The sequence below is a fragment of the Bufo bufo genome, chromosome 2, assembly GCF_905171765.1.
Source record: "Bufo bufo chromosome 2, aBufBuf1.1, whole genome shotgun sequence".
Lineage (NCBI taxonomy): Eukaryota > Metazoa > Chordata > Amphibia > Anura > Bufonidae > Bufo > Bufo bufo.
The window spans coordinates 579,631,691-579,644,396 of NC_053390.1; the positions used below are offsets into that span (position 1 = coordinate 579,631,691).

Consider the following 12,706-nt stretch of genomic DNA (forward strand, 5'->3'; position numbering starts at 1 on the left):
AGCAAATTGTATTAGATTAGATACGTTTCATGTACACTTTGCATTTTCGTTCCATGCAGAAATTGACCTTCCGTTCGGATTTTGAAGTTAGCAGCATGTAAATTTTTTGCCCGGCTCGTTTGTGTGGATTTTAAATGCAGGTGTGAGATCTGCTGCAAAAATGCATTAAACTTGCACCAAAAACCTTGAGTAACACACGTGGTGTTTGGTGCAGAAACGCACAGAATTTCGTGCAGAATTTCTGCAAGACAGCCCTAACCCGCGTGCAGGTAGCCTTTTAGTAGCTCAGCGTGCATGAGATCCACACATTTGCCTAGAATCTGCATGATATTGACATGCTGTGCAAATTTTAAATCCGCAGCATGTCAATTGCAATGAAGAGGGGGGATAATGAGTGTATGCCATAAAGGTCTTTCAATATTAAAGGAGGACTATCCCTTTAAGTTCTCATGCACATGACCGTTGTTGGCCACAATATATGGGCACCGTCTGTTTGTGCACCACATGATGAATCCAAACCTATTCACTTGAACGGGTCCGCAATCCGGAACTTGTTCTAATTTTTTTTGAGTTGCAGACGGATCACGGACCTATTCAAGTTGAATAGATCTGCATCCGTCCACACCAGCAGAGCGGACGGTACCCGTGTTTGGAGCCCGCTGATAGCACATCTCCAGTTAATCAGTATTTCTCCCATTGAATTCTAGGCTCCTTTTGCTCTAGGTTTGAAGACCTCTAATATCCTGGCTTTTATATCCTTTGCTTTTCATTTATTAACTTACAGTGAGGAACAGAAGTTTTTTTCTTTGAGAGACAGAATTCTTGCTGTTTCTCAGGTGTTCAAATACTTATGTTCAGCAGTGCAAGACAAATCATACAATGTGATTTCCTGAATTTTATATATATTTATTTTTTATTCTGTCTCTCAGAGTGGGAATGCACCTACAATGTGAATTTCAGACCCTTCCATGATTTCTAAGTGGGAGAACTTGCAAAACAGCAGGGTGTTCAAATCCTTCTGTTCCTCACTGTATATACATCGCTGCTCGGTTAGGTCTACACATTCAGGTTTTTTAATGCAGGTCAAAGCCAGGAATAGATTCAATAACAGCAAAAGACTGAGCCTTTATTTTATATGCGTCCTCTATTTATAATCTACTTCTGACGTTGTCCTACCATATAGGGTGCCTGTACATTGGGCATCCCAGCCACATGCCAATGACTTCAGATGGTGAGTACAAGTGCAGTCTGGCAATTAGTGGGTCCAGTAGTTGGGCAGCAGCAAGTACAGGCAACCATAGGTGAGAAAACAGAGTAAGCATTGATTGCTTGTAGGCACACACATTATTGTTTGAAGTAGATATGTCATTTATGTGAAGTTCCCCTGGAAGTTCTCATTAAACATGTCATCATACTTAGTGCTTCCTCTTAATCTACCGTAACAGTGAGAAGTCCTGTATGCCCGATAATTGACTCTCAAAAACCAGCTGCCCTACCCAGGTCAGAAGTGATCACCCTTATGTAACGCCTGATCCTGCTCTCCCAGGTCTTTCAGTGCCTGCTTCCAACAAGACATTCAACAGCCACAGTCCAACTTACAGTCAGGTCTTCAGTCATATTGGTGTCATTGTCTGTTTCTTCTGGTTGAGATAATAGGTAAACGGTACTCCCAAAGCACACTCTTTCTCAAACAAGAATGATTACCCCCAGCCATTTATTTCAAGGCCCCCTACAGCTTGTGTAGACACTGGACGCTGTGCTCTCCATGTCCATAGGAATGAAGATGGTGATGATGAGGTGGGTTAGGCTACTTTCCTGTTTTGGGGGCGGATCCGTCATGGATCTGCAAAAACGGATCCGTTACAATAATACAACTGCATGCATCCGTTTAGAACAGATCCGTTTGTATTATCTGTAACATAGCCAAGACGGATCCGTCATGAACTCCATTGAAAGTCAATGGGAGTCGGATCTGTTTTCTATTGTGCCAGATTGTGTCAGAGAAAACGGATCCGTTCCCGTTGACTTACATGAACGGATCCGGTTGTATTATGTTTTCTATAGCCAAGACGGATCCGTCATGAACTCCATTGAAAGTCAATGGGAGCCAGATCCGTTTTCTATTGTGCCAGATTGTGTCAGAGAAAACAGATCCGTCCCCATTGACTTACATGAACGGATCCAGTTGTATTATGCCAGATTGTTTCAGAGAAAACGTTTGGCTCCGCTTCGTCAGGCGAGTAGCAAAACGGTGCAGGCAGCGTTTTGGTGTCCGCCTCCAAAGCAGAATGGAGACTGATCAGAGGCAAACTGATGCTTTCTGAGCCGATCCTTTTCCATTCAGAATGCATTAGGGCAAAACTGATCCATTTTGGACCGCTTGTGAGAGCCCTGAACGGATCTCAGAAACGGAAAGCCAAAACGCCAGTGTGAAAGTAGCCTTACCCATGTGGCCGCTTTCCTGCCTATTCCTCGGCTCTGTACACTTCAGTGTCTGTGCAAATAGAAGCAGCAAAAAATCCTGTATCTCTCTGCACAGGTGGACGGCTTTTTTTTATCTCATATTTTGCCTGGTTATACTATACTTTGTTATGCAGTTGGTCTGCACTACACCGCTTTCAGTGTTTTGTTTTTTAATTGCTTTTAGTCCTTTGTCTTTCTTTTTCATATATTTGATTGTACAATGAATAATCATATTTATTGTACAATCACAATAAAATTGAGTTTTTTTTCTGCGTGCCATTGTTCACCATACTAATGCGGTGCTGGGAGTTGGCCCCCAGCCGATCTGATATTGATAAGCTGTAGGTCATCAATATAACAATAGCAGATCTATTACAAAAGCGGACAACCCCTTTAAACATTAGCAGCTAGGGACTGGGGAGAACATGACAAACATACCTTTTGTCAATCTTTTATTACCAGGAGTATTTTGAATATGATGTTTTATTCTGCCAGAGTATACTCTAGGAAATGCCCAAGAGGTGGAGATTCACCATGAATTGCTCTCTGCCTTGAGCTGATTCACAACCTGTCTGTCATGAACTCACTTGGCGGTACTCCCATGGCAGGTCCCGTCACTCAATGGCGGCAATGTTGGCATCGTTCTGTTGCCATCACAGCAAGCCCCACTGGCATGGGAGCTGCTCGGCCTACCAGGGAGCATAGGTGTCGGACCAGTTAGGCGTGGCTCCAGCATCTCATGCTCTCTGAAAGAGGGAGATTTAAACAGGCAACTGCAGGCAACAAGTGCCTGTGATTGGTTTTCTAAGGCTCACTAGTGTGTATTGTATTGCTATTTGGATACCTGATTCCCTGACTGTCGGATTGTCCCTCACCTTACTCCTGGCTGCTGATTATTTCTTGACATGATCTCCTGACTCTGACCGCATCTGGTATTTGACTCTGTTTTTGTATTTTGTCTTGGTTCTGACTTATCTCTCTGGTTTGGACTCTGGCCTGATTTGACTTTGCTTTTGGATTCTGATCCATTCCTGGTTTTCGATTCTGATCCAGTCCTGGTTTTGGTCTGTCATTTTGTTTATTATTTTTTCCATTTGTAATTTCCTGGTAGGACCCAGCACCTCGTCAGGAAGGTATGTACTGTCGCCCAGTTGTGGGCTGAATGCTTTAGGATGGATCTTGCAAGTAGATAGGGACAGTGGTGCGGGTGAGTTCAGGGCTTCACCATTCCTCTGTAGGACAGTTGTAGTGATGTCCTGGTTGGATGCCACAGCTGTCACTCAGAGGAGAGGGGCTTCTAATGCTGCTTAAAGGGAGCGTGTCAACACAAAATGCAGTGCTATCTGCAGAGCAGTTACAGAGTGGGAGAAGCTGAGCAGATTGGTATATTGAGTGAAATTTTTTTGTAAATTATACATTTAAATCTCTGCTCTTTTTTACTTCAGTAGTGTTTGGTGTTATCACTGATTAATGCCATTCTTTGTGTAAGTATGTATACAGAGATAGCAGTCAGTCACTGATAGCTGTACACAGGGGAGATGTTATCAGTGATAGATGGCATTCTTTGTGTTTGTGTGTATATATAGATATCTGTCAGTCACTGATTGTTGTACACGGGGGAGAGGTTATTGGTCATTGATAGCATTCTCTGTGTAAGTGTGTATACATAGATAGTTGTCAGTCACCGATAGTTGTACATGGGGAGATGTTATCAATGATTGATAACATTCTTTGTGTAAGTGTGTATACATAGTTAGCTATCAGTCACTGATAGCTGTACACAGGGGAGGTGTTATCATGGATTGATAGCATTCTCAGTGTAGGTGTGTATACAGAGATAGTTGTCAGTCACTGATAGCTGTACACAGTGGAGGGGTTATCAGGGATTGATATCATTCTTTGTGTAGGTGTGTATACAGAGATAGTTGTCAGTCACTAATAGCTGTACACAGGGGAGGTGTTATCAGGGATTGATAGCATTCTCTGTGTAGGTGTGTATACAGAGATAGCTCTCAGTCGCTGATAGCTGTACACAGGGGAGGTGTTATCAGGGATTGATAGAATTCTCTGTGTAGGTGTGTATACAGAGATAGTTGTCAGTCACTGATAGCTGTACACAGTGGAGGTGTTATCAGGGATTGATATCATTCTCTGTGTAGGTGTGTATACAGAGATAGTTGTCAGTCACTAATAGCTGTACACAGGGGAGGTGTTATCAGGGATTGATAGCATTCTCTGTGTAGGTGTGTATACATAGCTCTCAGTCGCTGATAGCTGTACACAGGGGAGGTGTTATCAGGGATTGATAGCATTTTCTGTGTAGGTGTGTATACAGAGATAGTTGTCAGTCACTGATAGCTGTACACAGGGGAGGTGTTATCAGGGATTGATAGCATTCTCTGTGTAGATGTGTATACAGAGATAGCTGTCAGTCACTGATACAGGGGAGGTGTTATCAGGGATTGATATCATTCTCAGTGTAGGTGTGTATACAGAGATAGTTGTCAGTCACTAATAGCTGTACACAGGGGAGGTGTTATCAGGGATTGATAGCATTCTCTGTGTAGGTGTGTATACATAGCTCTCAGTCGCTGATAGCTGTACACAGGGGAGGTGTTATCAGGGATTGATAGAATTCTCTGTGTAGGTGTGTATACAGAGATAGTTGTCAGTCACTGATAGCTGTACACAGTGGAGGTGTTATCAGGGATTGATAGCATTTTCTGTGTAGGTGTGCATACAGAGATAGTTGTCAGTCACTGATAGCTGTACACAGGGGAGGTGTTATCAGGGATTGATAGCATTTTCTGTGTAGGTGTGTATACAGAGATAGCTGTCAGTCGCTGATAGCTGTACACAGGGGAGGTGTTATCAGGGATTGATAGCATTTTCTGTGTAGGTGTGTATACAGAGATAGTTGTCAGTCACTGATAGCTGTACACAGTGGAGGTGTTATCAGGGATTGATAGCATTCTCTGTGTAGGTGTGTATACAGAGATAGCTGTCAGTCGCTGATAGCTGTACACAGGGGAGGTGTTATCAGGGATTGATAGCATTTTCTGTGTAGGTGTGTATACAGAGATAGTTGTCAGTCACTGATAGCTGTACACAGGGGAGGTGTTATCAGGGATTGATAGCATTCTCTGTGTAGGTGTGTATACATAGATAGCTTTCAGTCACTGATAGCTGTACACAGGGGAGGTGTTATCAGGGATTGATATCATTCTCTGTGTAGGTGTGTATACATAGATAGCTTTCAGTCACTGATAGCTGTACACAGGGGAGGTGTTATCAGGGATTGATATCATTCTCTGTGTAGGTGTGTATACAGAGATAGTTGTCAGCCACTGATAGTTGTGCACAAGGCAGACTTATGAGTGACTGACTAGCTAGAGAGAACAAGATTCCCTTTAAAACTCTGTCATCTCCCCACGTAGCTCGATGTATACACAAATACATATGTTCATTGTAATGCGTCGAGAGGCTGCAGTTGTAGCCTGATATTCAAAATGACATTTTCTTTGGTTTAGTACAAGCATATTTTGTTAGAATTTTTCACCTTGATATGAGATTTGTAGACAGTCTGCTGACCTTGGACTAGATAAGATACAGTGTGGAGATGACATTTCTCATCTCTTAGAATTAACCTTTGTAGTTTCACTTTTGCTCTTCCTGACACAACACAAGAATCTAGGTTACAATAAGTAACCTGCATCATGGTAAGAGGAGCTCACAGCAGTATGCAGTAATTGTATAAACTCCTGTCAGATACTTCGCATGATGTCATTGTGCCAAGTAGTTGTAGTAGATGTAGGAGAAAGTTTGGTCCCCTTCACTGCCAAAGGATGCTGATGATCCGAAATAATTATAATGACCTGGAGGTATGCAGTGCGGGCAGAAAACCACAGGATGCCAACTCCTACGGGCACTGATGTCAGCATTGGATATCGATAATCTTGCCCACCTATCACTTTTTCTAGGGGGAACAAAAGACAGGTGGTTAAAAGAAGCAGTCTGGTTCACTTAGCAACACACATTAACTGGGGGGAGGAAACCACAGCGTTGAAATGAGTTGAGTAACATTATTTCACATGAAGGTGACCAGCGTAGGAGTGACAACTAAAATAGAGTATGTACAGTTTTAGCAGAAGTTAGAGAAAATAAGCAATAAAAGGCGAAAGTTTGCACAAAATATACAATATCTACTCTGAACGGAGACATGCAGAGGCGGAGATTTAATATATAACTGGCTTAAGTTTAGACAGATTAAATGAGACAGAATATGTAGCAAATTTATTGTGTGATCAATGTCATGATAGACTTCTTAGGTAAGTTTTTGTTCCTTTTGTCACCCTTTGGCTGGCATGCTTACCACCAGTATTTTGTGCCTAAAATAATAGCGCACATCATTAATAAATCTCCTCTTCATCACCTCCCTTTTTCTAGACGTTTTTCAAAATTGTCTAGCGAGGTGTAAAAAGTCTCGAAAGCATATAATACTGTAGAAGAAACTTAGAAAAATGACGTCAGAAAAAGAACACCTGGTCCATCTTGTCTGCCTTTATATTATTTCTTTGTAAGTTTTTATCTTGGGATAGACGTGTGTTTATCCCAGGTAGGGTTGTTTTGGGTATCGAACTTTCGATACCCAGTCAATACTTTTGTCCCGGTATCGATACGATACCAGGATTTGTCTTTTATTGATACTAGGGTGTGCTACTGCACAGCCCAGTATCAGAGAACATGAGCGTGCTGCTCTCAGCGCGGCCATGTTCCCTCAGTAGCACGGGGAGAAGGAGGCAGTCTCTCCCTCCGCTCTGTGCTGCCGCTGCCTCCAATGGGAGCGCAGAGGGGAGGAGGAGGGCTGTGGCCACTGCGCCACCAATGATAACTAACGTTTAATACATTACAAATACGCCCTGTCAGAGGTCGGGTGCCGGCAATGTGTTTCTGACGCCGGCTGTATTTGTACATTAAACGTCAATTATAATTGGTGGTGCATTGCGCCCTCCTCCCCCCGTCCCCATTATTAAAAACATTGGTGGCGCAGTGTGCCCTCCCCCCACCTCCACAGTATTAAAATCATTGGTGGCAGTGGCCACAGAGTCTCCTCACCTCCTCTCATTGGTGGCAGTGGCAGTTGTGATCGGAGCCCCAGCAGTGTAACCCTGGGGCTCCGATCGGTTACCATGGCAGCCAGGACGCTACTAAAGGCCTGGCTGCCATGGTCCATTTCCTGCTGCTGTGTGCACAGAGCACAGGGCAGCAGGGACAGTGTAAGAGATCTATTAGGGTAAATAGAACAAGGGATTAAAAGATCCCAGGTTCTACCCCTAAGGGGGAAATAGTTATTAAATAATAAACTGTAAAAAAAAAAAGAAAAAGTAAAATAAAAATACACCAAAATAGTTTAAATCACACCCTTTCCCAATTTTACATATAAAATATATAAACAATAAATAAATAAAATATTACGTATCGCCACGTCCGGTGTCCAAAATATAAAAAAATCTCTCTTGCGGTGAACACTGTAAAAGAAAAAAAAGAAAAACTGTGCGATTCGCCTTTTTTTTTTTAGTCACCTTGTGCCCCCAAAAAAATAGGATAGGACTGTTCTATTATGAGCTGGACGTTCCATAAAATGCGGAATGCACGCAGCTTTTTTTGGCGTTTTAATTTTTTTCGCTTGGTATCCAAAGGTATCGAGTATCGCAATACTTTTTTATGGTATCGAAACCGAATCAAAATTTTGGTATCGAAACAACCCTAATCCCAGGCATGTTTAAAGGGTTATTCCCATCAACCGCTTTCATACTTAGGTCAACCAATATTAACCGGACAGAATAATATCAAAAACATCGGACCCCCAAGGAGTCATAATAATCACCCAAAAAAATGAATGAAACTAACTTACATATGTATGAAGGTCCAAAAAACTTTATTGTAAGTATATATAAACATATAAACAATACATACATATATAATAAAACAGGCAGCACAAGGCGGGACACACAGATGAGGAGCAGGACCCAAGGAGAGGCCGGGAGATCAGTGCACGAAAATAACAGGGAAAAAAGAATGCTAGCTGAAAGAGCATACCTCAGAGCCTCATAGCAGCAACGCCCCAAACAAAGTGCAAAGGAGGCGATTGTGGAGATTGAGGTTGAAATAAAAAGGACAAAGTATAAACATACCCTGAATGGTGCAAAGATCTCTCGGCCGACTCCTGACCCAACGCCGTTTCGCCAGTAGATCCCGGAAGAAGCCAGATCTACTGGCGAAACAGCGTTGGGTCAGGAGTCGGCCGAGAGATCTTTGCACCATTCAGGGTATGTTTATACTTGTCCTTTTTATTTCAACCTCAATCTCCACAATCGCCTCCTTTGCACTTTGTTTGGGGCGTTGCTACTATGAGGCTCTGAGGTATGCTCTTTCAGCTAGCATTCTTTTTTCCCTGTTATTTTCGTGCACTGATCTCCCGGCCTCTCCTTGGGTCCTGCTCCTCATTTGTGTGTCCCGCCTTGTGCTGCCTGTTTTATTATATATATATGTATGTATTGTTTATATGTTTATATATACTTACAATAAAGTTTTTTAGATCTTAATACATATGTAAGTTAGTTTCAATTATTTTTTTTGGTGATTTTCATACTTACCTGCGGCGAGCGCGACGTTCACTTCGTGGATTCCGCTGGGCAGGCTTAGTCAGTTTGATTGACGTCTTCTCCCGGCCGGGCCGCGCGCTGTCTTCAACGCGCACGCCGCAGCGCATGCGCCATGGTAACTTGTTCCTGGCCTGTATAGTACAGAGGTGGCGTGCGCGTTCGCGGCTCTGTACTATACTGGCCGGGAACAAGTCATCATGGTGCATCCGCGGCGGCGTGCGCGTTCAGGACATTGCTCGGCCGGGAGAAAATCTTCAGTCTTCTGCGCAAGCGCGGCCACAGGAGTCGACAGGCGAGAGGTGGCCGTAACCAGGGGAGACGAAAGACAACAATCAGGTAAGAGGGGACTTATTTTCTCAAAAAGGGTGGGAATTGGGTAATAAAATGTATTTGCAAAAATGATCACTGTCAAATCATTAACAGATTTAACAGTGATCATTGTGATGGGAATACCCCTTTAACTTCACTTACTGTAGATTTCCCAACCACAACTACTGGAGGTTTGTTTCAAGCTTCAACCACTCTTTCAGTAAAATAATATTTCCTGACATTGCTCCTGATCTTACCCCCAGCTAATTTCATATTGTGCCCCCCTTGTTCTTGTGTTTAGCTTCTTATTGAGAACACTTCCCTCCTGAACCTTATTTAAGCCTTTAACATATTTAAAGGTTTCAATCATGTCTCTCCTTTTCCTTTTTCCCCCCTCAAAGCTATACAGATTCAGTTCTTTATGTCTCTTTTATGCTTAGGACCCTCCACCATTTGTGTAGCCTGTCTGCACCCGTTCCATTTTATGTATGTCTTTTTGTAGGTGGGGTCCCCAGAACTGGACACAGTATTCCAGATGTGGTCTCACTAGTGCTCTATGCAGTAGGATCACAAAGTCTTTCCACCTCTAGCTATACAGCCAAGCATCCTACTTGCTTTCCCAGCTGCCTGTCCACCCTGTGCCGTCATTCAGCTGTTTGAAATCAGGACGCCTAACTCTTCTCTAACACAGAGCTGCCAATATGATACTGAAAATGAGGGTTCCTTCTCCCCAAGTGCATTATTTTACATTTGGAAACATTGAACTGCAGTTTCCATTGTTTGGACCATTTATCTAGTGAGGATAATTTTTTTTCCATGTTACAAACCCCTTCAGGAATATCAACCCTGTTACACACTTTTGTGTCATAGTCAAACAGGCAAACTTACCTACCACACTTTCTCCTGTGTCACCTACAAAAATATTAAAAAGAATAGAACCCAGGAGGAATCCTTGAGGTACACCACTTGTGACTCGTCTCTCCTTAGAATGTACACCATTAACAGCAACAATATCTATCCAACAGCCAACTGCAGATCCACTGAACTATCCAGGGATTAAGTCCAATGCTAATAATTTATCTATCAGCTCATTATGTGGCGCTGTAGCAAAGGCTTTGCTAAAATCCAAGTAGGCCATATTCACGGCACCTCCTTCATCCAACACTTTTGTGACATAGTCAAAGAAATCAATAAGATTAGTTTGACATGATCGGCCAGAAGTAAATCCATGCTATTTTGGGTCCAATAGGTTGTTGGTTTTTAGGTGGTCAGTTATCTTCTATTTTAGGAGTGTTTCCATTATTTTTACTACTACAGATGTCAAGCTCACCAAACTGGTGCCCAAACTGAAGTGTATGCCATTTAGTTTTTCTTTTGGTGCCTTTTGCTTGGTAAATCCCCCTCGAATATTGATAGCAAAGACGAGAGTAGAGAATAAACAGCATATACAGAACAAACAATATAAGGGCTGAAATATAAGGAAGCCAAGTGCCTTAGGGAAAACAACAAATGGGCTTCTCACTAGTCACACAGACTCAGTGGAGGACATTTACTAAGCATGTTGTGCCAGAATTATGGCCTAAAATGCACCAAAAAGAATGGTGTTTTGATTTGCGCGAAATATGTCAACTGTTTTCTTCAGAATTTTCACCATAAAGAACTTTGACCGTCACGCCAGAAACAAGTTATAAATGTCAGAGTGGATGAGGCTATCAAATTGGCGCATATTCGCCTCATTTATCAACCTCTTAAAGGCAGAAATGGCTCAAATTGTTGCAGACAATTACCGTATTTTTCGCCCTATAAGATGCACTGGCCTATAAGACGCACCTAGGTTTTAGAGGGGGACAATAAGAAAAAAATATTTTTCATTAGAACTCAGGTCAGACCACTAATCAGACCCCCAATGTTAATCAGACCCCAACAAGACCTCAGATCAGACCCCCAATCAAACCTCAGATAAGAGCCTCATGCCTCTCATCAGTCCCCAGCAGTCTCATATCAGCCCCCAGCAGTTCCCATTGCCCCACATCAGCCCCCAGTAGCCCAATATTGCCTCAGCATCTCCATATTGCCCCAGATCAGCCCTCAGCATCTCCATATTGCCCCCATATCAGCCTACAGCATCTCCATATTGCCCCCAGCATCTCTATATTGGCCCCATATCAGCCTCCAGCATGTCCATATTGCCCCTGGCATGTCCATATTGCCCCCATATCAGTTTCCAGCATGTCCATGTTGCCCCCATATCAGCCTCCAGCATGTCCATATTACCCACATATCAGCCTCCAGCATGTCCATATTGCCCCCATATTAGCCTCCAGCATGTCCATGTTGCCCCCATATCAGCCTCCAGCATCTCCATGTTGCCCCCATATCAGCCTCCAGCATCTCCATATTGCCCCCATATCAGCCTCCAGCATGTCCATATTGTCCCCATCATCTCCATATTGCCCCTAGCGCCTCATGTTTTATAAAAGCCGCTCCTCACCGCCATAATGGAAGCGCTTCATTTGTATTTTCCCTCCACTTTTAGGAAAGAAAAATGCGTTTTATGGGGCGAAAAATATGGTAAGCCAGCTTATGTTGGTGGTGTTTTGTGTAAAAAGTCGCATTTATGGGATAAAGATGCGTCTTTTTGTCAAAAAGTCGCATTTATAAAAAGAAAATCAACTCGTAGGAAGAAGTGATAGGTAAATATTAAAACGGGACACATTTATTTTTATCTAATACAAATGAGCTAAACAGCAGGGTTTTGTCAGTAAATTGATATTCAGCAAAACGTCCCGAGTTTGAGACAAAAGTTGCAACTTACTGCAGGAAATGTTGCAAATATGCTTCAAAAGTCGCAAATATGTCTCGAAAGTCACAAGTGCCATCTGGCAGGGTTGGCTGAAATGGCGCATTTCAGTTTAAAAAAGTCACATTTTAGTTCTATTGGCGTTAAAATGTTGCAAATTGAAAGAAATAGGCGGATAATCAAGTTTATATTTTAAAAAGTCACATTTTAAAAGTGGCGTGTGCCCTTTTATATACAGTTCAGTCCATATATATATTTGGACAGACATTTTTTCTGATTTTTGTTCTGTACATTACCACAATGGATTTTGAACAAAACTATTCAGATGCAGTTGAAGTTCAGACTTTCAGATTTAATTCAGTGGTTTTAACAAACTGATTGCATAAAAATGTGAGGAACTAAAGATTTTTTTAAACTCAATCCCTTCATTTCAGGGGCTCAAAAGTAATTGGACAAATTAAATAATTGT

General features: G+C 42.5%; 1 protein-coding gene across 1 annotated transcript in view; it reads left to right on the top strand.

The window, feature by feature from the left end:
* Positions 1–12,706, top strand: part of NFKB1 (nuclear factor kappa B subunit 1) — a 139,322-nt gene that overhangs the window by 27,579 nt on the left and 99,037 nt on the right. The gene's annotated exons all lie outside the window — the stretch shown is intronic.